The sequence below is a fragment of the Kogia breviceps genome, chromosome 15 (assembly GCF_026419965.1).
Source record: "Kogia breviceps isolate mKogBre1 chromosome 15, mKogBre1 haplotype 1, whole genome shotgun sequence".
In the NCBI taxonomy this organism is placed as follows: Eukaryota; Metazoa; Chordata; class Mammalia; order Artiodactyla; family Physeteridae; genus Kogia; species Kogia breviceps.
The window spans coordinates 58,137,924-58,164,801 of NC_081324.1; the positions used below are offsets into that span (position 1 = coordinate 58,137,924).

The 26,878-nt window shown below is 43.7% G+C and overlaps 1 protein-coding gene across 2 annotated transcripts in view; it reads right to left on the reverse strand.

Moving 5' to 3' along the window:
* L3MBTL4 (L3MBTL histone methyl-lysine binding protein 4) overlaps nucleotides 1-21,227 on the reverse strand; it is a 374,898-nt gene extending 353,671 nt beyond the window's left edge. The window contains exon 1 of one of the 2 annotated variants that reach the window (XR_010836709.1): nucleotides 21,120-21,224. The gene's annotated coding sequence lies outside the window, so the exon portion shown is untranslated. Of the gene's footprint in view, nucleotides 1-21,119 lie in introns of both variants that reach the window. The other variant, XM_059039839.2, reaches the window with a different exon arrangement.
* Nucleotides 21,228-26,878: the final 5,651 nt, after the last annotated feature.

Consider the following 26,878-nt stretch of genomic DNA (forward strand, 5'->3'; position numbering starts at 1 on the left):
GGTCAGTATTTACTGCCAATGCTAAAACACAAGGCAAAATGAAATTTCTAAAGGAGCGTGAAATCTACGGGAAAATATTCAGAAGCCGGGCTTTTAATTAATTCAATATTTAAATGACATTCATTTCAGACCCAATGCAATCAAGCTTTCACATTCTAAAGACATTCTCAGGAAGATGAAAAAAAAAAAATGTTAGTTTCCCAAAAGGTTCTGCTTTAGTGCATTGGGGAATCTGGGCTGCTACTCCAGCGGAACTCAGATTTGGCCTCATGAATGTAGACATCCACACAGGGAATCCAAATACTGACTCCCTGGTGCTCTTCTCCGGGACCGCTGAGATCGCTGCATCACTCCAATCATCACTGTAACTCTAGTCTTTCTGCCTCTAAATCCACCGTCCGGATGTGGCCCTAAAATGCCCCAATGACCTCATTTCTCCCCTTCTGACTGCCTGTCAGTGGCTCCACTGTCTGAAGATAAAGTCCAGACTCACCTGGCCCACAGATGGCCTCCTGACCTAACCCCCTGCCCAGCCGGCTGACCTCTGACCCTAGCCTGCAAACTCACCCTGCTCTCCTCCCACCTCCAACTGGTTCCAAGGGAGCTTCTTTATCGTTGCAGCTCCAGCACCTGGAATGTGCCTGGTGCACAGGACGCAGCCAGTACACGAGGGCTTCGTGAAAGAGCTGATGATGACTTAACCCCAGCAGTGAAGATGGCGAAGCAGAGAAGAATGCAGACAGAAGGTGCTGTGGAATCAGGTAGGACTTGGAGACAGACAGACACAGGCAATAAGAAGAAAAGAAGGGATTGGGGTGTCAAATTTCCACCTTGGGCAACACCACAAACGGTGTCTTTCACCCAGAAATAGGCAGAGGGGCAAAGGCAGGGCACAAGGTAATGAGTTGAGTCAGGACACACTGAATGTGAGGTGCCCCAGGACACCTGTCTAAGAGGCGTGGCTAACAATCCGTCACTCCCCGCCCAAGACCCATCAGAAGGCTGCACCGTGATTTGAAGGTAGAAGGAAAGGGAAGCTGATAAGTTCAAAGCCAAAGATCTCAGTATTTCTGAGCAGTCAGAGTGTGATAAAAAGCTGAAAGGAGAAGGTAAAGACTTCCAACCGTCACTAATACAGGAGAGAGATGACTCGGGTGCCGTGCAGAAGCCCCATGTGCAGCAAGGTACCGACTTCATCTCTCTAAACCAGCGGTCCCCAACCTTCTGGGAACCAGGGATAGGTTTCGTGGAAGACAATTTTTCCTCAGGCGGGGGGTAGGGGGGAGTGGATGGCTCAGGCGGTACCTCGAGTGACGGGGGACAGCCGATGAAGCCTCGCTGGCTCGCCCGCCGCTCACCTCCTGCTGTGCCGCCCGGTCCCTGACAGGCCGCGGACCAGTACCGGTCTGTGGCCCGAGGGTTGGGGAGCCCTGCTCTAAACCCACTACCGCCTTCATGCAGAGCAGCAGTGCTTTAACCACTCCTCAAGGTTGCCGAGAAAATATTTCAGGGCTTTAAAATTATTAGTCCAAAGTCCTTTCACGAGTTAAGGTTTAAATCTCTAGAGACGTGGATGGACCTAGAGAGTGTCATACGGAGTGAAGTAAGCCAGAAAGAGAAAAACAAATATCGTATATTAACGCATATATGTGGAATCTAGAAAAATGGTAGAGATGACTTTATCTGCCAAGCAGAAACAGAGGCACAGACTAGAGAACAAATGTATGGATACCAAGGGGGGAAGGAGTGGGGAGGGAGGAACTGGGAGACTGGGATTAACACATATACATTATTGATACTGTGTATAAAATAGACAATTGATAGGAACATACTGTATAGCGCAGGGAACTCTACTTAATGCACTGTGGTGTCCTAAATGGGAAGGAAATCCAAAAGGGAAGGGATATATGTATATGTATGGCTGATTCATTTTGCTCTGCAGTAGAAGCTAACAGAACATTGTAAAGCAACTATACTCCAATTTAAAAAAATATAAATAAATAAATAAATAAATAAGAAAAAATCATTAGTTACTATACAAATTAATTCTTTACTTTTTTGAAGGCAAGAGTAATTGTCCAACATTACTTTTGAAAAACCCTTCCCTATTCCTAAATCTCTCTCCAAAAAGGCAGATTAAACTCAATTCCCATATGGTCCCTATTGCCAGTCCTTTAATTTCTAATATTATCTTTAAAAAAATCACCCAAGTCTTCAGTATTCCTCACATCAACTAGAATTTGAACCTGTCTCTAAATCTGAGCCAGTGCCATGGGTAAAGGCCTAAGTACCCATATAATTCACTTCTCCCATCACTTCACAAGTACCTGGCACCAAAACACCAGAACACGCACCTGGGAAATACAGGGATTTCCTGAAGGCTCTTGCCACCAAGGAGGAGAGATCAGCCATGTATATAAATAACTGTAACTCAAGTTGGAAGGTAATAAATAGAACTGCAAATAGCACACTGAGCACATGAGGACAAAGTGCTCAACTCAACACGGGGATGATCGAAGGTCTTCACTGAAGAAACTGCACTTGCGTTGTGCTTGAAGAGGAAGATCTGAACAAGGAGAGAAAAGGAAAACCATTTGAGAAAATGTGAACATTGAGAGCAAAGGCATGACAGGAAGGGGAGCCCAGGGCCTTGGCACAGGTGGCGTGTGAGAAATGTCTGGGATTTCATAGAATAACTGTTTGACCAGGGTCAGACATCAAGGCTGGGGAGCAATACAGCCAAGATTCATTCATCTTCCAACAGAGATTTTTACTGAGCACTTGCTGCCAGGCACTGTTCACACATTGCATATAATGGTGAGCAAACGAAAGGTCCCTGTTCTCCTAGAGCCTGCATCCTAGCCAGGGAGAGACCATCAACAAGTAAACATGTGACACAGACGTCAGGCAGTGATCAGAGCTAAGGTCAGAGCTGCCCCTCTGATAAGGTAGAATCTGAACACAAATCTGAAGGAATGAGGGCACGAAAAGACTGACACGGTTGTGTGAGGAGAGTTCCCAGCAAAGGGAAGTACAAATGTCCTGGGGTAGCTAGCTGCCCACTAACCTGCTCCAGGAATAACAAGGAAGCCAGAGTGACAGAGCAGAGTGAGCTGGGGGAGAAGGTAGGAGACGGGTCAGGAAGGCAGAGGAGAGCCAGCAATTGAAAGACCTGCAGCTCATGAAAAGGGCTCTCCTTTAACTACTAATGAAACGTGAATGCGATTAAAAGGTTCTGAACAGACAAAACCTGAACAGACCCCGTGGAAGGCAAGGCTATAAACAGGGAGGCCAATCGAGAACCTGCAGCTGTGGTCCAGGTGAGATGACAATGGCTTGGACAGAGATGGCAGCGTCTAAGGACATAAGAAGAGGCCAGAGGCTGGGTACACTTCAGAGACAGAGCCACCGGGATCTGATGACAGACTAGATTATGTAGAAAGAAAAATGACTCCAAGTTTTTGGGCCTGAACATACTCAAGAGAAAATAAGACTGGAAATACAGGTTGGGCCTGAGCATAGATCATCTACCAAATTGAAGTCTTAGGAGCCACAATGGACCATGAAATATGAGGTCCTCACCTAAGAGAACTTGGGCAAATCACACCATCTCTCTGTGCTATGACTCCCGTGTCCACAAAATGAAGCAAAGAATTAGACGTGTGCTTCTCAAACTAGGATCCCCATACAAGTACTCAAAGTCACAATACAATCTTACAAATCTTCCCAGAAAGCTAACTGTATTAACAGATTCAGGAAGTAATTTGTTTTTTATCAGTTTTATTTATCATAAAAGAAAACTGGTATATGATGAGAATGGAAAAGAAAACACTGCCTGAGTATGTACATAAAAATACTGAAAGAAGTATATTTTTTCTCAACTGGCATTTGGCCACTTTGATGGAAGAGTTTGAGAAGTCCTGCTTTCAATGGTATCTCTGGGCCCTTCTGCTTTAACATTCTGCTTTAGACACATTTTACTGGCTTTCAACCTTTAAAGTCTTCTAGTAGGCAAAACAGAGGAGACATGGCTGTAGCTAGGGCATAAAATACAACTCTTTACATCTTTCACAGCGTTCAAGTGTAACTAACAGAAGGTAGACTGTAGAAATGGTGGAAGATGGAAGAAAAAAGAGGGCGAAAATATCCTAATCTTGATAAGGACTAGCCAAGTGAGATGATCAAAAGTTGACAGGACAAGAAACAATAGCACCAAAAGGAAGAGAAGAGAGGAAAGCAGTATGAGAACAGTTCTCATCCTTACCATCTGAATGTCAACAGACAGTATATGAAAACGGATAAAACGAGGTAAAGAGGCACAGACACATTATCCAGAGTTACGGAGGCACAGAGCAGCAAACCAGCCAACAAATAGGTGAAAAGATGCTCAAATAGACTCCAGGTAATGCACATTAAAATAATAATGAGGGCTTCCCTGGTGGTGCAGTGGTTGAGAATCCGCCTGCCGATGCAGAGGACACGGGTTCGTACCCTGGTCCGGGAAGATCCCACGTGCCGCAGAGCAGCTGAGCCCGTGAGCCATGGCCGCTGAGCCTGCGCGTCCAGAGCCTGTGCTCCGCAACGGGAGAGGCCACAACAGTGAGAGGCCTGCATACCGCAAAAAAAATAATAATAATAATAATGAGATACCTATTATACCATCAGATTGACATGAAATTAAAAGAAGCTCTGGCTAGAGATGCGGGGGAAAAGGTACCTTCCTGCTGCTGGATAAACGATGTGCTTTTGGAAAGCAATCTGAGGTTTCTGACATCATCAAGACAGCGGAGTAGGAAACCCCAGCCTCCATCCCTCCACTAACAATTAGACAGCGATCCCCCAACCAAAATAGCTCTGAGAGAGCTCTGGAGTCCAATTAAGAAGCTTCAGCAACGGGGTTGAGCAACAAACCTGAGAACAACGGCACCAAATAGGCAGGAAGAAGAATTTAATTTTGCATCACCCCACCTCCCAGGCTGGCAGTGCTCAGCACCAGGGGGGCTCCCTAGCCTGACGGAGGTCCCCTTGGCAGGAGAAGGAGGGCCAGGTGAGCGACCACCTCCCCAAGCTATCGGGGCACTGCACAAGGGATCACCCCGCCAGGACTGGCAGAGGTGAGACGGCCAAGGCCAGCCAGGAACAAGGAAGCAGGACAGGGGCTGCCAGTATCCGCCACGCAGTAGGAGCGGCCCCAGACCCCAGAGCCCTGCTCTGCAGAGAAACCACCAGCCCTCTCTGCTGATCACCTCACAGCCCTGCAGATGCTGTGGACCCCACAGCTTTCATCTGGGGACTTTGTCACAGACCCCAGGAAACTGCTCTATATACACTATTTTATATTTATTTGTTTATTTATACACACACACACACACACACACACACACACACACACATATATATAAAATAGATAACCAACAAGGACCTACTGCATAGCACAGGGAACTATAAATATATTTTTATATATATGTATAACTGAATCACTTTGCTGTACACCTGAAACTAACACAACATCGAAAATCAACTATATCTCAATTTAAAAAAATTTTTTTAAGGCTATAGCAAGGAGGAGACAGACCCAGGCAGGACATTTTTGAATATTTATTCAATCAAAGATGTAAACATTTTAAGTGTAAAAATGGATGTTTAGGAATTCTGAGGAACTGAACAAAAAGTGCTGATAAAGTATGAGCACAAAAACCAACTAGACTAAGACATAACTTAGATGATCTGAGACACCAAAGGAAGTGAGGAAAGAAGTGCAGCAGGGCAGGACTAATCAGAGAAGGACCAAGACAAACTGTCCACAAGATAATCAACAGGGAAGTCCAAAGACAGAGTGCGTTTCACATCTCTCAACGCCACAGTGCGAGATACTGGGGCACAAGCATGAAAAACAACAAACAAAAACTTTTTTTTTAAAGCTACTAAAACCTACAAGCAGCCTATTTATGCCAAGGTCAAAAAGCTGAGCAAACTAGTGTTACCTGTTGCCACTTTTTGTCATTAACTATGTGCAACTACATTTTTTTCAAGTTGTTATAAAAATCAAAATGCCAGAACAACTAGACATCCTATCTCTATTTCAAATTATCACCTAAAGAGCCCAATATCCAAAAAATCCATATCAAGAAAACAATTGATATGAAACAATTATATCACAGTGTGATAAGAAATTTGCCTGATAAACAATTCAAAGAAGAAGTCATAAAGATGCTCACCAAACTCAGTAGAAGAATGGATGAAGTCAGCGAGAACTTCAAAAAAGAAATAAAGGGCTTCCCTGGTGGTGCAGTGGTTGAGAGTCCCCCTGCCGATGCAGGGGACACGGGTTCGTGCACCTGTCTGGGAAGATCCCATATGCCGCGGAGCGGCTGGGCCTGTGAGCCATGGCCGCTGAGCCTGCACGTCCGGAGCCTGTGCTCCGCAGCAGGAGAGGCCACAACAGTGAGAGGCCCACGTACTGCAAAAAAAAGAATAAAATATCTAGGAATAAATTTAACTGAGGCAATAAAAGACCTGTACTCTGAAAACTATAAGATATTAATGAAATAAATTGAAGATGCCACAAATAATTAGAAAGATGTACCATGCTCATGGATTGGAAGAATTAATATTGATAAAATGTCCATGTAATCCAAAGCAAACTACAGATTCAATGCATTGAATAACTTTTCACAGAAATGTAACAAACAATCCTAAAGTTTGTATGAAACCTCAAAAGACCCATAATAGTCAAAGCAATCTTATGAAAGAAGAACAAAGCTGGAGGTATCATGCTCCCTGATTTCAGACTATACTATAAAGCTATAGTAATCAAAACAAAATAGTGGTCAACAAATCTGCAACAAAGGAGACAAAAGTATACAACAGGAAAAAGACAACCTCTTCAATAAATGTTGTTGGGAAAACTGGACAGCTATGTGCAAAAGAATCAAACTAGACTATTCTTTCACATATACAGAAATAAACACCAAATTGATTAAAGACTTAAATCTAACACCTGAAGCCATAAAATTCCTAGAACAAAACATAGCATGCTCTTTGACATGGGTTTTAGCAATGTTTGTTTGGATATGTCTCATCAGGCAAGGAAAACAAAAGCAAAAACAAACGAATGAGACTACATCAAATTAAACTAATAAGGTTTTGCACAGTGAAGGAAACTATCAACAAACCAAAAAAGCAGCCTACTCAATGAAAGAAGATATTTGCAAACAATGTATCTGACAAGGGGTTGATATTCAAAATATACAACAAATTCATACAACTCAACATCAAAAAAGCAAACCCAACTGAAAAATGGATAGAGGACCCAAACAGACATTTTTCCAAAGAAGGCATACAGATGGACAATAGGTCCATGAAAAGATGCTCAACATCACTAATCATCAGGGAAATGCAAATCAAAACCATAATGAGATATCACCTCACACCACTCAGAACGGCTATTATCAAAACAAAACTAGTGTTGGTGAGGATGAGGAGAAAAGGGAACACTTGTGCACTGTTGATGGGAATGTAAACTGGTGCAGCCTCTATGGAAAACAGTAGGGAGGTTCCTCAAAAAATTAAAAATGGAATTCCCATATGATACAGCAATTCCACTTCTGGGTATTTATCTGAAGAAAACAAAAGCACTAATTCAAAAACATGTATGTACCCCTATGTTCATTACAGCATTACTTACATTATCCAAGATATGGAAGCAACTTAAGCATCCACACATACAGACATGGAATATTACTTAGCCATAAAAAGAATGAAATTTCACCATTTGTGACACCATGGATGGACCTAGAGAATATTATGCTTACTGAAACAGGTCAAACAAAGACAAATACAATATAATTTCACTTATATGTGGAATCTAAAAAACAAAACAAACAAAATAGAAACAGACTCACAGATACAGAAAACAAACTGAAGGCTGCCAACGGAGGTAGGTGGGGGATTGGGTGAAATAGGTACAGGAGGTTTAGAGGTACAAATTTTCAGTTATAAAATAAATGAGTCACAGAGATGCAATGTACAACATAGGGAATATAGTCAATAACATCAGAGTAACTTTGTACAGTGACAGATGGTTCTAAACTTATCATGGTCATCAATATGTAATGTATATAAATGTCAAGTCACTATGTTGTACACCTGAAACTAATATAATATTGTATTTCAATTAAAAATAGAAAAAGCAATAGATAGATAGATAGATAGATAGGACCCAGGAAATTACATAAACATTTTAAATAACTAGATTTCTGACTTTGATCGTGAGGGAAGACAATAGAAAACAAAGGACTATTAAGCCTGGCAACAAAGGATTCAAACTCCCAAAAGCAAGAACACGTGGCACAGGCCTGCAGATGTACACCAGGGCACCGCAAGCCCATGACTCCCTCCCATCTTACATCCAGGCCACTTCACCTACTCAAGTCACCTGTCAGTCCCACATGACTCTAAGGTTCCAGACCCTTGAAGCCTGCCCTCAGGAACCCTTGAGAGCACCCCAAATGTTTGCTCAGCAGTCCTAAAACAATCAGTTGCTCTCTGCTCATGGGTTGGAAGATATGTTTCAGTTACGCACGGGGGCTGGATCTTCACCTCAAACTGGTTTCTAATTTACTTTTCCTATTTGTCTTTAATCTGGCTAGATCTAAATAAGGCCACATGAAACCTCTTTATATTTTAATTACACTTAGTCAAATATTTGAAAAGAAAAAGGAAACAGTGCCACCTAACTGTATAAGTGGCTTTCTTATTAAGGGTTGTTTTTTTTTTCTGTTTGTTAATTGTCAGCCATAACCATTTATTTCTTATTCATTTTTATCTTAACTGACTGCGTATAATTTATCAAAGTTCAGCAGTTACTATCTTCTCAAAAGCTATCAAAATGTCAAGCATCACTGTACTTACATCTTAGAAAATAACAAACTCTAACTCTTTTAGGTAATATAACTAACGGAAAATTAACATAGTAAATTTTATCGTTAACCTTAAGAAGACCTTTCATATGAATTTCCTTTATATGATACACTGAAATATTCAGAATACTAATCAGTTTAGTTCCCTCAGAAAACCATTTCTTCTATTACAGAAATTCTCAATAGTTGATGACCTGTAAAATGTAACATTTTTATCCAATGAAAAACTTTTAAATAAAAACAAAGACAGATATCTTAAACACTCTGGCTAGGAGTTAACTGCCACTAAGAACTCTGACCTTAAGCAATCACTGTGCAGCAAAATCAGCACATGTTTTAAAAAAGTAGTAACTGACATCCATATGGACAGGCTCTAAAAGTATAAAGTATGGTAAAAATACCAAATAAACTTTAAAAATATTTTTATATAGTGCTAAATAAAAAATATGGGGGAAAACCAAGTTAGGATGTTCTGCATCTGACCTTGCAAAGTTCTTTTCCGTTAAGTCTACCAAAAATTATACTTCAGCAAGCCTTCCAAAACACAGAGTAAGCCTTAAACAACTTAATACATCAATTTTCTGTTTCCTTTACATATGGTGTAAGTATAAATCCATTATTAGTTGATAAACCATTGAGTGCATTTGCCCAAGTGTTTCTACACTCAGCCTATAGATATAGAGTGAAAAAAGAGACAAATGAGTGACAGAAAAGCCAGAGATGATATCAAAGAAGACTGCAAAAATCTGTGGGTCTGATATTTATAAACTTCTTGAGAAGCTTCCTAAACACTCTGCACATACAGGCAATAATCAAGAAAACGGCCTATACCCACCCCCAAAATCAATACACAGCTCCTGAGAACTATAGGCTACAGACAGGTTCAGAGAGACACCAGGCTTTGAACTCCAACCTCAAGGCAGACAGAGGCCAACACAGTGAGCTGCCCCGTTCAGTATCCCACATTTTCCTCCAGCCTCACTGCTGAGTGTCAGGACCTTTGACTTACAGTGTGCCCTCCATTGGCACTCTTGGACTAGGACACAATTTTAACTTGAAGTTACCTGATGCGTTGGCCAACTCTCACCTCTAGTTTGCATCATCAGAAAAAGACTTCATAAGACCACATGCCCTACCCTTTAAACACAACCTTACGTTATATCTAATTCTAATTACACAGTGGCCACAAACTGAACTGAAAGAGGAGTATGTCTTTATATCTCTCATGGACAATAATAGTTACCCAAATCAATAATAAACCCGAAGTCGTCATATGCGAGGGTGAGCGTGGAGATGCGGGGGTGTGTAATAGCGTATATGGCACATATTTAACTTGGGTGCCTACAGGCTCCATTTATAGACATCACTGTGCATTCATTTTCTATGCTATATTTCATTTCATCCTCTGAATTCTCACTCGTTTTCAAACACCATTAAAATATTACTTTGTGGAAGTTGGAGCCCCCGTTTCTTCTTACATGGTATTCAGGCTGTAAGAATGCACTGGAATCTAGTCCCACCCCCATTCTCACCCCAAACCTCAAAACGTACCCAGGACTGCAGCTGCACCGGGCCAACAACACAGAGTATAACATGTAGATAATAGTACAAATGAGGGGGAAAACAGTTTGCATACAAGGACTAGAACGTTACACGCAAACCACGTAAGAGTAAACCCCAAACGCTAAAACTAATTTTCATTCTCAATTCCTATTTTTAGATAAAAAATGGAACAGGGTACTTACTGTAAAGGCTCTCACTTTCTAAAGGTGAGAGTCAGTCCCACCTGACATTCACGTATTTGAAAACCCTACTTATGCTTCTCTAAACCTTGAACATAATTCTATTTTACATATAATCAAAAAGTATTTTGCATGGTTTTCATATTTCCTATCTTTCCCTGGAATGCAGCTCTGTGTAAAGGGAGGAAAGGTTTTACTTTGTTTCAGGTGGAATTTCAGCAAATGCTGTCTACCATTTCAGGAGAAGCAGCCATGGCCGCTCAGACACCCTTGCCTGATGCAGTCTCCCTGCGTCAGCATTTTACCTGGTCACTTTCACACTGAGTCCATCCGTACAAGCATCCAAAGACTTCATTTTATTTTCTAGACTACTCATCCCCAAACATTTTGAAACACATACCATTTTACTATAAATTACCTTCCTTTTATTTCTCCCCCTTATTATATTATGGACATTATATTGACTTTTAGGAAGTCTGAATAGGTGAGTTATTTGCCTACTAACTTTATTTCAGGATACTAAGTGGGATGTTACAAACACACGTTACCAAAGGGTTGATAACATTGGCACAGCAGGTCCTGTTCCTTCCACATTCGGTTCAACAACCAAGTGAAAGGGACTCGGAGTCAGTCAGGTGCGCCACCATCCCCTCGAGCTTCATCTCACGTCTGGGAGGGGCGGCACGTTCAAACTCTGGGAACAAAATGAAGAGGAGAAGCTCCATTTCCTGTCCCCTCTTTAAAAGGTTCCCTCATCTTATTCCCAGAAGGAAGATCCTCATTGCGGTGGGTCAGTGTGACCCTAAGGAGGGTATAAAAGAGACCAGAGCATTTACCTAACTATGGGACCTTCATTGTGCAAACTCAGGAGTGGATTAGGTGGAAATCAGAATAATTTCAAGTAGGTGAATGAATTAAACCACCCCTCGAAATAGGTTATTAACGATTTCATTTTATTTTCAGTTTTGACCGACATTTTCAGTGATCCAGCCTGAGGAAACGCTGGAGAACTTTTCAATCCTCGTACAGAAGGGCATATGTATTCTGGCGACTCTATTATCTTCACTTGTAATATAACACTCAGTGAGAACGCATGAAGATGAGGACAGAGATTTTTCAATTTCCAGGAAGTGACTATCTTTCTTCTTTTGAGCAACATGCCAACAGGGGCCACACGAACGATCTGGAAATAACACAACCCTGAACACACCATTCATCCCCACGAGGGCCTGATTAAAGCCATGGGCTTCTCCTGTCTGGGACACAGGTCCCTGGGGGGGGCGGGGCATGGGGGCCGGTGCGATGGGACCCAGCTGGCGGCGGGAAGGTGACTGACCCTGCACTGCGCGACCCTCCAAGTCAGCTTCTGCTGGACCATCCATGGAGCAGAACAAGAGCGCCTGTGCACCAGCGACTGGACGCAGGTGTCCTCCCTCTCTACTTTCAGAAAGCACGTGCCTTTTCAGCACAGGCACTCACGTTTTTTACACCTCTCCTGTGGAGTCTGAGGGGCCAGTCCCCGGTAAGCCCCCTCCCCAGATTGATTCTGGGTATTTCCCAGTGCCTGGGCCTGGCGTGCAGTAGGTACTCAAAAGCACCGCTAAATGAATAAATACACGAACACACCGGTGCGTCCTCCCTGATGCGATACACAGACACCACAAACTCAGCTCTGTGTCCCTGGGGGTGGGGCCAGCGTCTCAGCGTCTCTTTGGCTCCATCTCAACCCGGGCGATTCTGCCCTCTCTGGCCCCTCTTCAGGGGACATTTGGAAACATCTAGAGATATTTTTGGTTGTCACAACTAAGTGTGGAAAAGTGCTACAGACGCCCAGCAGGTAGGGGCCAGGGATGCTGCTGTTAACAGACATCCTATAATGCACACGATAGTCCCTTAGAATAAAAAAATGACTTAATAGTAGAGACTGAGAAAACCTGAATTAGATTACTTCTAAACTCCCTAAAATTCAAGAAAATGCTAAGTCTAAGTTGCTAGATGTGGGACAGGATGAAGCTTCTTCATAAGCCATAGTTGACCTACGGGAGACGCTACAGCTACTTTGAGCTGAAAGTTCTAGAAACTTGAAAGACAATTTATGTGGACATCAACCCAATTTAAAACCAGGCCCACTAACCTCACACCCTGCGAATCACGTTGGTGATTAATGTATAACTGTACCCTGCATGGCTTCCTTTCTTTTTCCTCTGTCTATTTACTCCATGGACATTGTTTGTTTTGGACACAGGTATGAGCCGGTTCTGAAAAGACTAGCAGTGATATTCTCCTTGTCCTCACAGTAAAAGAATAAAGTGGTCCTAAAGATCATGTATGATCGGCTGCTGTAAAATAGACGGGCTTTGCATTCACACAAAACACAAAGATGGCAACGGCTGAAAGGGGGACACTTCCATTCTGTACGCAGACTTCATCCACAGGGCGGGTGCCAATTGACAGCTGCTAATTTACATGGGATGCAGGACCCAGCAACATACTATTACCTTTCTGAAAAGAACCAAGTATCTGTGGCATTCAATTAAAAAAACAAATGAAATATACTCATCACCCTACACAGAAGTCTATCAACTTGGAAATCAGCTCCAAGCATGGGATTTGCTCTCCTGTGCTGGTGATGACGTCTCAAATTCTTGGTCTGTTAGCCATGATGGGTTCCTACTCTAAGCTCAGTTGTATATATTAAGCTGCCCAAAAAACATCCATATATCACGTGGGAATAAAATCACAACAAGCTCACTGTTTTCAAAGAGAAAGGGAGAAAAAAAGCCTTTGTTCTAACCATCCTCAGAAATTGAGTGCATAAAATATAGATTTGAAAGCACCATGTCGGCATCTCTAATAATTCACCTTGATGATGTCTAGTTCCAGGACTAAAGGGTGTAATGATCGGGAATCAAAGGATATTCTTTGCCATAAAGCAAAAGAGAAGAACCTTTATATTTCCTTTGACATGTCACCATAATAATAATAAAATGAGTGGCTGAAAGGTCAGTGCTTACATTTTCAATCAAATCCAAGGTCTAAGCTGGATAGTCACAGAATCCCCAAATGCTAGGGATTTTGTGGAATTTCTTTTCTGTATGAGCCTGTCACTAATTGAATCAAAATCACTCAACCTTTATTTACTGGTGTCTAACATGTGTCAGGCAATCGCTGGGCTCTGGAAAGATACAGTGAACTGAGCAAGCCCTCACTTAACCCAAAAAGTTCCGTGGGGACCAAAGCTCTATCCTTCAGAGTGAAATACGCACAACGGCACATCGCGGTAAGAAAGCACATGGCAGAGGGGGTGAAACCCAGTTTTAGGGATGCTTGGAGGCTTGCTGGAGGAGGAAAATTCACAACGAGAAAACCAGGTACAAATGAGCAAGAGCCCACAGGTAAGAAAAAGCACCGTCCCCTCCAATCATACAAAAAGTAGTGTCCTGAAGTCACACAAACCCTTAGACAACTGGTTAAAAAGATATACTTTAACACAGGAATATGTTTTTAAAATTCCAGAGAAGCATGATGGAAAGCTTTAAAAAGCCTAGGTTCTATCCAGAGTTTGATAACTCTAGCCTCTCACACAAGCATGTGCCTTACAGAGTCACAGGGCTGGGCCCAGCTGCCCACTCCTCACTACCAGGTTTAATCAGGTCAGACTTAAATGGCAGGAATCAGCAGAATAAGAAGCTGATATGCTTGCTGATATTCTCCATCAGGATTAATAAGTGAAGGATGAGTGAAGGAAAACCACGTGAGTAAAGGAAAATACATTCAGCACATCACGGAGCCGACCCCACAAGTCAGAGGCTGTGAAACAGCCACAAACGGTATCCGGTCAGCAAACATACTCTGTTTACCTTGGCAGTGTCCTAGCACCTACTAGGGAGCCCGCACTTCTAAATAGGGAGGTTTCACATTTATTTTAATGCAGGTTTCCAACTTGGGGTAGTTTTTTAAAAAAATAATAACTACCCCTTTAGAACATATAGGAGCAGTAGTTTGCCACAGTCTCCACCACTCCCTACTGTCTCCATGCTACTGAGGGGATTTTCCTCCCTCTCACTATCCTTGTACTTAGAGAACTTCTTATACTAAACAAGTGCCTATGCGGAGGTTTCAAAGGTGAGAAAATGAAAGCAAAATCAAGAGGACACTGAGTGTTCGTCTCTCTGCCAGCTTCACTCAGTTCCCCTCCCTGATTAGCCCCTGACATCGAAATTGGTGACCCCAGATTTAGGTCTGAACCCCATCTGCCAAACAGTGCCAAGGCAGGGCACCCTGCATGGCTCCATTTAGAAAACCAAAGGCAAGAGTAGCACATGTGCTCATCTATGAACTGGGCCTTGGATTGGACCAGTGCTCACCTGGATCCATTTATACAGGCCTGGAATCATGTCTGTAACCTGCTCCTTCATTTTTACTTAGAAAGAAGTTATAGCAATAATAATAGTGACGAAGAGCAATTTTGTAGCTGCTATCACTCGAGAAAGTCCCATTTTTAAGTTCAACGTACTCACAAAAAAAGTAACCACGAAGAATAAGCAATGGCTCCTAATTGCAGGGCCAGAGACCTTTCAGGGGCTTGGAGAGTCTCCCAGTGTTGAGATCAGTGTTGGGACACCAGGCTGCAGGGGAAACTGAGAAACAGATGGTCCACACAGCATACCGGGTCATTTTAGACATTCCTGGTCAGGGCTGAAAATGCTCCCCACAAGGCTGTTTGATGGCCGCCCTGAGACCACGTGCACTTGGGCACACGTGTCCACCTGCAGACAGATCTGCTGCTCCAATTCAAGAGGGCCGGTAGGTCTGGTATGAGCTGAGCAGAATACAAAAAACCCACGGCCACAGAAAGGGAAAGAAAGCCCACATTTGTTAAACTCCAAAACCATGTGCTAGGCACAAAGCTGGGTGCCTGACACACGTCACAACCACACCAAGTTGTCTCCCTAAAAGTAACCAACATCCAGTGGGGCTTACACAGGAAAAACGGTCAGAGCCACAGCATGAGGTCTGCTTCATGCCAGTCTTCCCTCACCTATGAAAATTCACCAAGTTTCTCATGTGAAAATTCAGGGTAGTGATTTTACCCTGCCATCCATAAGCAATTTTGTAAATTCTACCTCCAAAGGACTCCTGGAGTGCCTCCATCTCTGCCCATCTCCACACCCAGCTCCCCTCACCGGGACCCCTGAGGTGGCATCCTAACTGTGTACCCGCACAGTATTCCAGAGGCGGCAGCCCACGGGAGCCTCACCCAACACAAAGCGGATTCCACCACGCCCTGCTCAGCCCCTGCAAAGCCTTCCCGTGGCAAGCAGAAGAGACTGCATGACCCTCAGCACGTCCTTCCTGGGGCTTCCCGCTCAGGCCCCGACTCCCCCAGCCCCTCGCCCACCCTGGGCCGCGCCCTCTCCCTGCCCGCTTCGCACACGTGCCTCCCTGTCCCTCAACTTCTCTCTGCCCTGCCCCCTGCCTGGTCAGTGGCTCCTCTTCTCAGAGACGCCTCTTCTACCCACAAAACTAATTAGGGACTTCTGCTGGTCTTTCCCATAATATACTTCAAGTCTGTCCTTAGACATTTATGGTGGAGATTGCTTAATGTCTGTCCCCTCGCTGGACTATTCGCTCTATTAATGCAGGAGCTGTCTGCACTAGTCACCCCCATGCACACCTCACACAACAGACACAAAGTGGATGCCCAGCAAAAATGCCTCATCCCCATTTAGGTTCCTTTATTCACTACCACTCAAAAAACCAGGGAGTAAGTAGGGCAACCATGATTTAATCTGAAAGCTATCATAAACAACAAGGTCCTACTGTAGAGCACAGGGAACTACATTCAATATCCTGAGATAAACCATAATGGAAAAGAATATGAAAAAGAATGTGTATATATATATGTATAAACCGAGTCACTTTGCTCCACAGCAGAAACTAACACAACACTGTACATCAACTATACTTCAATATATTTTTTTTAATTTTGAAAAGCTATCACGATCTTAAAAGCTATTGTAAGAGCTTACACACCAAAACGCTGTGTATGAAAGTGTCCTGCTGTCCATCTGTCCCTCTAATTGAATGTGTCCTCTCTGGCCAGGCACAGGGATAAAAGATGCATCACCGCTGCTCTGTCTACCACGTCCCCCACCTGGTACCTTCCAAATGAGCTATCAATCAATTATTAATTGTGGCAGCCACCACACTCTCATCACCTAAGATCCACAGTCAGAAGGGATGCACAAGCCTTCTCCACAATGCCTAGGTTCATTAAGAAAACGCCTTGCCCATGAGCTGAAATCTACACAACACGAAGAAAAGTTCAGGAGGTTCCCGGAGCAGGAGGCCATCCTGCAGTGAATCCTCCCAGAAGGCACACATGGGGCCAGGGGAGTAGAGGAACAGCTCTGATGGGCTCAGGGCAAAGGTTTCATTTTTCCACTGCTACTGCGGAAAACTGTTTCTATTTGCAAAATAAAATAGGGGTAAATTCTTCTAAGGCACGGTTCTAAAAAAAGAGTAGTGCAAGTGTTTAAAAAAAAAATATTATGTGTGTGAAGTAACTGGAGTTTTATTTCTCCCAAATATATTCTAATTCACTGTTTTTGCTTTATTTCGCTTAAGTCCAAGATAATATCCGTATTTATACTAATCTCCGCAAGGGCCCTTTGGAAGTATGTCCACTGTTTTTTTTGATGGACCTCAATAGTTTTCTTCACTTCTTCACTTTCTTCACAATAAACTACCCTCAAAATGTTCACCAACACTACAAAGTGGAAATGCTTTGTAAACTGCAAACCACGATTCACAAGAAAGGGGAGCATCTATACACCTAACACAGAAAGCAAAACATCACCGACAGCTCACACTGAGCCTTGCTACCACCATCACCTCCTTCTAGCCAAGTTCAACTCCATCTCCTCAGCTGGGATTTTTCATCAGTACAGACCTAACACAGAGCTCCCCCTCTGGTTCTGCAGGGGCTCCCCATCACTGGCTGCCTGCTTCGCCCCCAACCCCTGCACCATCTGACCATCTTCGTTTCTCTCAGGGACCCCTTCAGTGGGTGGAGGCGCCTCAGTCACCAGTCAGGGAACCGCTCTCTCTCCTCTCTGGGTAATTCACTCGCTCCGTCCTGTGCTCCTTTTACTGTTACCCCCGTGACAGCTGAAGACTTCCTGGCTGGCTTTCTCCCAGCCCAACGTCAGAGCGCCTCTCTCCAAGATCACCACTGCAGCCGCTCTGTGAATAAAGCTTTTTTCTTTCTTTTCTTTTTTTTTGCAGTACGCGGGCCTCTCTCACTGTTGTGGCCTCTCCTGTTGCGGAGCACAGGCTCCGGACGCCCAGGCTCAGCGGCCATGGCTCACAGGCCCAGCCGCTCCGCGGCATGTGGGATCTTCCTGGACCGGGGCACGAACCCGTGTCCACTGCATCATCAGGCGGACTCTCAACCACTGCGCCACCAGGGAAGCCCGAATGCAGCTTTTTAAAGATTGAACTTGTCTGCTCTCCTCTGCTCCCAACTCGCCCACGTGGCTCTCCTGCCAACGTCCCCAATTCACAGCAGCAGTGTTCTTCATTAAAATAATTAATTGAAACGATCAAGACACATTTAATGGTGATTGTCAAATCTCCTACAGCTCTGAAGAAGGGACCCTAAGACACACTGGGAGGAATGGGGGCCGTCTGGTGCTTCCTGCACTGCTCCCCCACTCCCAGTGGCTTTCCGCTCTCCCTGCCCTTCAAGGTGACAACTCTAGGCCTTCCAGCTGCAAATCCTCCTTCATCATCCAATGGGCTTCCTGACCGCTGCCTTTCCACCCAGCCTCTGCTCCCACCCAGAAGGCACCCTCCAGATACCCAGTGAGTGTGTGCTTAAAGCCCCCGCCAGGTACCAAGCCAGGCACCAGAGGGTTGTTATGTACGTTAAAAAGCTACGACCACGGTGCAAAAACACTCTGAATAAAGAGAACCGAGGACCTGTTCCTGCCCTTGAAGGATATATATATATGCTCCTTAAAGACAGAAACTAAGTCTTGAAGAATATATACAACTTTTTTTGATGACTATAGTTAATGATGACTATAGTTAATACTATTGTATTACATATTTGAAAGTTGCTGGGAGAGTTGCTCTTAAAAGTCCTCAATCACAAGAAAAAAAAACTATGTGAGGTGATGGATGTTAATTAAACTTACTGTGGTAATTATTCCACAATACACACATATATCACATCACTGTGTTGCACACCTGAAACATAAAATAATGCTATATGTCAACTATACCTCAATTTTTAAACATTAATAAAAAGAAGATGGCAAAATCTAAAGTCTGGGCCATTAAAAAAGAACGTGTTTATATACAGATGAACCAGGAAAAGTGCAAGTCAAAGGAAGAAACTCGGGTTGTGAGAATTGGGAGAGGCTTCGCAGAGCAGAAATTATGCTGAATCATGAAAAATGAATAGACAATTTCTCATTTGGGAGGGTAGGTGCTGCTGGGGAGAGCGTGTATGTCCACAGTGCCCAAACTGGGTTCTGCAGATACTTTCTCTTTGTTCTAAATAAATCATAATCATCCTTTTTGGGGCATGAGACCCCCTTTCTCCCTCCTAGGCTCCCACACACTACATCCTTCTGTTCACCTACACAAGATTCAGCCCAAGGCCCGACTCCTTCTGGGTCCTTTTCTCATCACTCCAGACCCCAAAGACCTTCTCCTTGCCAAACCCTCGAACCACAGCCTGTTTCATAACGCTGGCATTTTATTTTAGATTGTTTTAGTCTCAGATCCTATTTATTGCCTCATCATATTTTGTTCACAAGTGATTTGGTTTGCAAGTTTTATCTCAACACACCAAAGGTCAAGTTGTTCGTGGTTTGTCATATGAATGTATGACCATACATAGGAGATGGTTAATTATACAAATGACAATTGAAATTTTTTTAAGTAAAAATGAATTAGAAGTGTAATTTAAGATACAAATCACACAGCTACTGACTGCAATGAAATACACAGACGGCAGAGCTCACCTAAGATTCTTATGCTGAACTTAAAAATACACTTATTTCTCTTTAAAGCAGAAGTCAGGGCAGTTCCTTAACTTTCCTTAATTCTGTTTTCACCAGATCACCTTCCCACCAACACCCTTTCTTAGGAAACAGCCTGAGAGCTGGCTGCAGAGGTAGACCAAGCTTAATACTTCTCTTGACCCCAATAGTGTGTGTGAAGTAAACAATTCCACAGTCAAGGTCACCTGCAGTACAAATCCATCGATGTGCCTCACAGTCTGAGAACATAATAAATAGCAGTTTTAAGCTCATCTTCCTTACTACTCACCAGTTACACACCAAGTGAGTATAGCAGAATCCAATCCATTTGGATGCTCCAAAGATCTCTACTCTGAAAGCTTTCTCTGGATTCTCAGGTACAATAAGGAGTAACTGAGGTTACTTAGCATCTTGTGAAGAGCTAAATGCATTCAAAGACTTTATATTACCAAGCATCAAAAACAAAGTGCACACCACCACCACTGTTTGGCACTTTAACCTTTTTCGAAAACACCAGGAGACCCCACTACGTTTATGTTGGCTTCTAAGGACTGAGAACAGAGCACTCCAGGAGCATCTAGAGATCAATTCCAACAGCAGGATCTCCGAAGCCGGTGCCTCGGGCAAGGGGCAAAGTGTAGACCCGAGTAACCTGCAGGGAGACTGAGTGGTGGGCACGGACACAGCCTGGCCGATGAGGGGCCCCACCGGGCTGCCTTCCCTGGGCTTCCACACGCTGCAGCCTCAACAGTAACAAAGACCAGACCGTCCTTTTACGAAGTTTCCACTGCCAGGCATGGAGAGATCAACGATGCCCTGCTAAGTGTATGGAAGCACATCTGGAATACAGCACGTTCTGCTGACTTTCATCTATGACCGCGGGATGTAAAAGGCAGGGCCAGAGCCCGCCGGAGCGCCCCGACCTAGGGGACAGGCCCGCACCGACCCCGCAAGTAACCGCTCGACGCCCAGGTGAGCCCAGCCAGCCGCGCTCTGGGCGGGGTCCCCGGGGAGGGCGGCAGGTGTGACACCGGCTCCCACGTCCCCGCGCCGGGCCGGGTGGACTCTGGGCTCTGCCCACAGGACGGGAGCCGCGGGACGTCCCGCCCAGGAGGAAGCGACGCCCGGCGCGGGGGCCCAAGGGCCGCGAGAGTCCTGCCGTCCCCGCCCCCAGCCCGGCCCGGCCCGTCCGAAGTGGTCGACAAGTGGGCAGCGCCCCGCGGGGGAGCCCGGCCCGCGCCCGGCGGCGAAAGAGAAAGAGAAAGAGGCGGCGCGGGGCAAGGCGACTCCCAACTGCTACCGCCCCCCGCCCGGCCCCGCCGCGGGCGACGCGCGCTCGGCGTGGCTCTGGGGCACCCGGGGCGGCGGCCCCGCGGCGCGGGCGGCGGCGCCCTCCTTACCCGGAGCAGAGCGGCGCCGCCCGCAACGCCGACTGGGCGACAGGCCCGGGCGCGACCCGGAGCGGCGGGGCTCGGGCGGCCCGGCTGCGGCGCCGCGGGCCCGGCGGTGCGGGCGGGAGGAGCACGCGGCGCGGGGAGGCGCGGGGAGGCGCGGGGCGGGGCGGGCCGGGGCCGGGGGCCGCTCCGCGCGCATGCTCCCGCCCCACCTGCCGCCGGGGGGTCGCCCCGGGGAGCCCGGCGGACGCGGGCTCGGCTCCCCCTTCCGGTGCCGCGGCATGGGGCGCGCAGCCTTCCTCTCCCGGGCTCTCGGGGTTCACTTGCCTCCTCCCGATTCCTCTCCGTCCTACCGCTCCCTCCGATTTTGCTACCCCCTCTCCGCTGCCCCTTTCCCCCTCTTGACTTTGCTACACGCGCGTCCGCGGAAACCACTTCAAAATAAAAGGAGACTTTTCAAATGGCCCCAACAGATGTTCAAGGACCCTTTTGTAGCTGCTTGAGGTGGAGAAGGCAACAGGAGAGGCCGCTGAGCCCCTGCCCTCAGGGAACTTACGGTCTCGCTGGTTAACGTGAGGCTTTCACAAAGCATTGTCGCTGGTTTGGGGAGGAACTTATTAAATCATTTATTCTGGCTTAAAATTAAAAGTAGCTGGTATTTGAAGACTGTATTTCGTGACACTTTCTTTCATGAAAGTGTCCTGTGTATAAATTCTAGTATACACGTAATAGCTGGTAGGTATAAAATAAATATTAATTTGTTGCTTCCAGCAAGAAGTTCAATAATTTAACACGGTTAACGGTAATTTCCAAGATGATCATTTTGATTTGTTGTTGACTACCATAAACCAAAATCTTTTGTTTTTCAGGTGAGACTGGTCCTTTGGTAGAAACATCATTTAGTGTTGTTATTAAAGATAGAAATATAAAACCCTTTGCTAATGCCGTTTTTAAATTAGGAACCATGATCAGAAATTTACAAGTACAAACACGCACATACAAACTGTGTTGTGTGCCCTAATCAGTTAAGTAAAAGAGATTTGAGTCAAAGAGAAAAAGGAAAGCAGAAGGATTCAATGTAGAGAGAACATTTAAAGAAGATCTGGGGCTTCCCTGGTGGCGCAGTGGTTGAGAGTCCGCCTGCCAATATAGGGGACGCGGGTTCGTGCCCCGGTCCGGGAAGATCCCACATGCCGCGGAGTGGCTGGGCCCGTGAGCCATGGCCGCTGAGCCTGCGCGTCCGGAGCCTGTGCTCTGCAACGGGAGAGGCCACAGCAGTGAGAGGCCCACGTACCGCAAAAAATAATAATAATAATAATAATAAAATAAATAAAGATCTAATGAAGTGGAGTACTTACTTTCACCCCATTTTAACATGTTTAAACTGAAGACCTTATGGAGTTGTGATGTATTTCTGTGACAACAGGTACCCTTCAGGGTATGACCTTTGCATACTTGCACACCTGACTGCATGATATTAGCGTGAGGCTCAATGGGTGGATGAGAATTCTCCTTGCCTGGTCACAGATAGGGTTTTTGGTGAAGGGCAAGAGCTTCGATCACTGCAGTGTAATCCAGTCCACACCAGCGGTGTTTATCGTTAAAGACTCCAGGTCTCAATGATATAAACATCAAAATGTTCCCAGCACAGAAAGAGTTAAGGCTACATCTAGTTCCACCTGCCTTTTAGAAATACCAATATTAATATTATAGAAAATCGAAGAAAGCTGGATTGAAATCCAAATAGTGAATTTACATTACCTTGTCTTCACATTGGGGGGGGAAACAATTATTATTACAACATGTTTATTTGTATATATTTGGCTTACGTTTACAAAACCAGAAACACTGTTTTCTTGGGCTAGGTTTAAATAAGAAAAAGGATGCACCAATAAAACAGGTGACACAGACAGAGAACCTCATCCTTGGTTACTTAAGTGTAAATCTGTGGGTGCATAGTGCTGACAACAACACGTGATTATATTCAAAGAAGCTGACATCTGTTTTAAACAATACTGTTATTCAAATTATATGGAAATATAAGCAGATGCATTGCTGCACTTACTACAGAATTTTTCAAAAGCTGTTGTAGTAAATCCCTTTAATTTGAACAGTTGCAGATTAAAATGAAATAGCCACATTGTTGATTACTGTATTACCAATGGTCCATTATGAGCAATAGGGTTTAGAAAGCTGATGGTTACTAGGTCTTCTATTTTTATAATTCAATCGAATTTGACAGACTCTAAGTAGCAAAGCTGATGTTGGCCAGATAGATAAGGAAGGTCTCTTGTTAGGATAGGACCTCCGGATGGCATGGTAAACACAGAACTCCTTTCTGCAGGTCAATCGAAACAGAGCAGAGTCATGGTAGGTAGTTCCATAATGTGTCTATTGTGGGTTGAAACAAAACCTTTCCATTTGCTAAGACAGTGATTGGCTTTATTCAAGGAACACTCCATTTTAAAATTTGCTACATTTTAATTTTTTCTGGTTGGGTGTTTTTATTTCATTTTTATATGTTATATATAGGTTATTTTTATAAGAATATATGTTATTTTTTTCAGTTAGAATTAAATTACATTGCTTTATTATCTAATCAATAGCAGGCTTGGCCTTTGACACAGATTTGTTTTTAAAACTCAAGATTGTTTCCTAGGATATACTTAGGACCATTTGCAAGAGTGAAGCACAGTATAATTGAATAAAAGTTTTCTTAACAGCATTCTATGCTTGCTCCACAAGTAAATTGTCCATTGCAGCTAAAATTATTTCATTGGTCACCATTTATGTTCAGTAGTTATTATCATAAAGTTTATTTTCATATTAATGCCATTGTTAATAATTTTACCTATACCATACTATATTTTCTGTTACATTTTCTCTGTTACAGCAATATTTCCCTAAGTGGACTGTCCAAAATTAGACTTCCTTTAATGGGTTTAGATATAAATAATTGCACAGAGATCTGCTTGAATGTCAATGTTGGTTCAGAAAGACATTGTGTTAATAATAGTGAAGAATTAAAACTAATTTTAAAGAAATTATACCAAAAGCTTCAAAAACAAGGTAATATGTATATTATACTATTTTGAGTTAATGACTTAAAATCTGTATAGAAATCTTTTTATTTTCACATTTGTACTCTTTTAGTAGAACAAAGCTATGATAAAGTAGCATAAAAACACTGTTCCCAGGTATACTCTCTTGAATTTTTAAAAATCCAACTTATACACAGTATTTCTGATGATACTTAGAGTCTATGTAAACTGAACAAGGTAACTTACCCTCACATCAATATGCAAACTTCACTTCCCAGGGCAACCTCTACTGAATAAACTAATAGGATTTGGAGAAGGGCGTGAAAACTACAGAAGGAAAGCTATCAATGCCTTTCATCTTATTTTCATAGATATTGATGACATACCCATACCATCTCCAAGGTGAGAGACGTAGAAAAAGAAAAAAAGAAAATTCAGAGCTAAGCAATTCATATTTTCTTGAATAGCAATAAGCCCAAAACAACTGTAGCTAGAATGCCTTCTCTAAAAAATAGCAGGTGGTATAATATGATGAACACATGCCAAATGTTAGGAAAGGTGGTTGTTATTCATGCCTCTGCTGTGGACCCATCTTGGAAGAAATAAGCTGTCTCCACATGACATGTTTCACCACGCACGGCACTTACTCTCGGGATCACCAAGTTCAGGGTCTGGGTCTAGTTCTCAACATTGCAGGTCAAGAAACTTGAGTTTGTGAATGCTCCAGAAGCACTCTGGCTAAGGGAACCAGCCAAATAAAAGAATGCCAATTATACTGACAGACATAAGTGTTACCGATTCGGGGTCCTTGGAGTCTTTAATCAATAGAAATTGATAAGAGGCCAGACGAGGAATTTAGGCAAGCCTTTATTGGGGCTTGTGCTGCAGCACAAGGTAGAGAAAACAAGAAACAGCTGCCCTTGCTCACTCCTTGATGGGGGGCAAACTGGTCCCTTAAATGGGGTGACAGTGGGGGCAGGCCAGAGAGGTAGATTAGGTGGTGTGCCCACCCCTTTGGTTGTACCGGGTGCAGGGATCATGCACAGTACCCTGCTTTTGCCCCTCCCAGCACCTCAGAAGTGACAGTTGATTTGTGCCCTTTTTGTATCTTATCGTTCATAATTTGCCACCACTGTGCAAGTGTGCAGTTATTTTTAGCCCCTTATAGTTTCTTTGTATGCTGGAGGAGACATCTCTCCCGGTACAAGCACTCTGGTAAAGGATCCCAGGTCCTAGCTGTCTCCTAAGTGCCAAAAAATTCCATGTTTTCAGGTCAGAACAATCCCACCACCGTAGTTTACAAAGGAAGGCAAACTATGTTGAAAGATTGCCAAGTGACCGTGAACTCAGGACCAGGAAAGCTGGCTTCTCTTACTGGGTGGTGTCAACAAGTGACAACTGTCTGATACAAGAATTCTCTCAGAGGGGTGCCTCCAGCTAAGAGACCCAAACGCTGCATCAGCTGGATGGGATACCATTCACTGAGGTCTTTTCCTTTGGCATTCCAATCCTTGAGACATTCCTTAGTCACCTTGACTGGATCAGCGTGCTTTAGAAACTCCTTTACAGACCATCTCCTGGGGAGGGAGAGCTGCTTCTGCAGACGGTGAAGCCTTATGCAGGAGCCCGCTTCACTCACAGCCTTTTCTCAATTTTGAAATGTGACCTATCTTCCAGGATTCAGCACTCACGACATCTCTTCCTTGAAGCATTTCGTTGCTTTATTTTTTTTCTTCTACATACCTGTACATTTTGTTTACACATCTAGATTGAATTTATATTATTTGGGGTTTCACTATAATTACTTATGAGATTATACATAACTCTGATAACTATGGCTTTCTGAGGAGGAGGAGCCATATCTTTTAAGTTAGTGTTTAATTTTTTAATTATCTCTGGAGTTTTGCTTTTAGTTTTTGTCCTTCCTTTAAAAAAAAAAAAAAAAAAGACTCGTTTCAAAAAAATGCAGGAGGTAATGCAATTAATGCCCGTATATCCACCAATCAGAAGGAACGTTTGTTAACACTTTACACTTGACATTTTTTAAGATACAAAACATTACCCTGTCTATAAGGTTGAATTCCTTTCTCATCCCTTCATTTTCTCTGTGCCTTCTTTCCCAGGGGCAGCCCCTATTATAAATTTGGTGCCTGTCCTTCTACTATAAGCCTTTATCCTTAAAATTTCTGAGTTTGGTCTCTTTTAAAGAATCCTCCCTTTACCCCAGGTTATAAAAGATACTGTTTTTTTAAAAAATATATTTTTAATCTTAGTGAATTTGTTAGGACCTCAAGTACATATTGAGCTGTAGGGGATCCTAGGCAGCCTTAATTTGCTCCTGACTCTAACAAGGATGCTTCTAAAATTAGCTTATTTACTGTAGGCTCTTGTACAGACCCTTTTTCAGGTTAAAAAATTCCATTATCTTTTGTTACTAAGTGTTTTTTGTTTGTTTGTTTGTTTTTTAATTTATTTTATTCAAGTATAGTTGATTTACAGTGTTGTGTTAATTTCTGCTGTACAGCAAAGTGGTTCAGTTATACACATCTAAACATTCTTTTTCATATTCTTTTCCATTACGGTTTATCACAGAATATTGAATATAGTTCCCCATGCTATACAGTAGGACCTTGTTATTTGTTTATTTGTTTTTACAATGAACAAGTTTGGATATTCTCTGATGCCCATTCAACTTCTATTGAGGTAGTCACTTTTTTTCTTTTT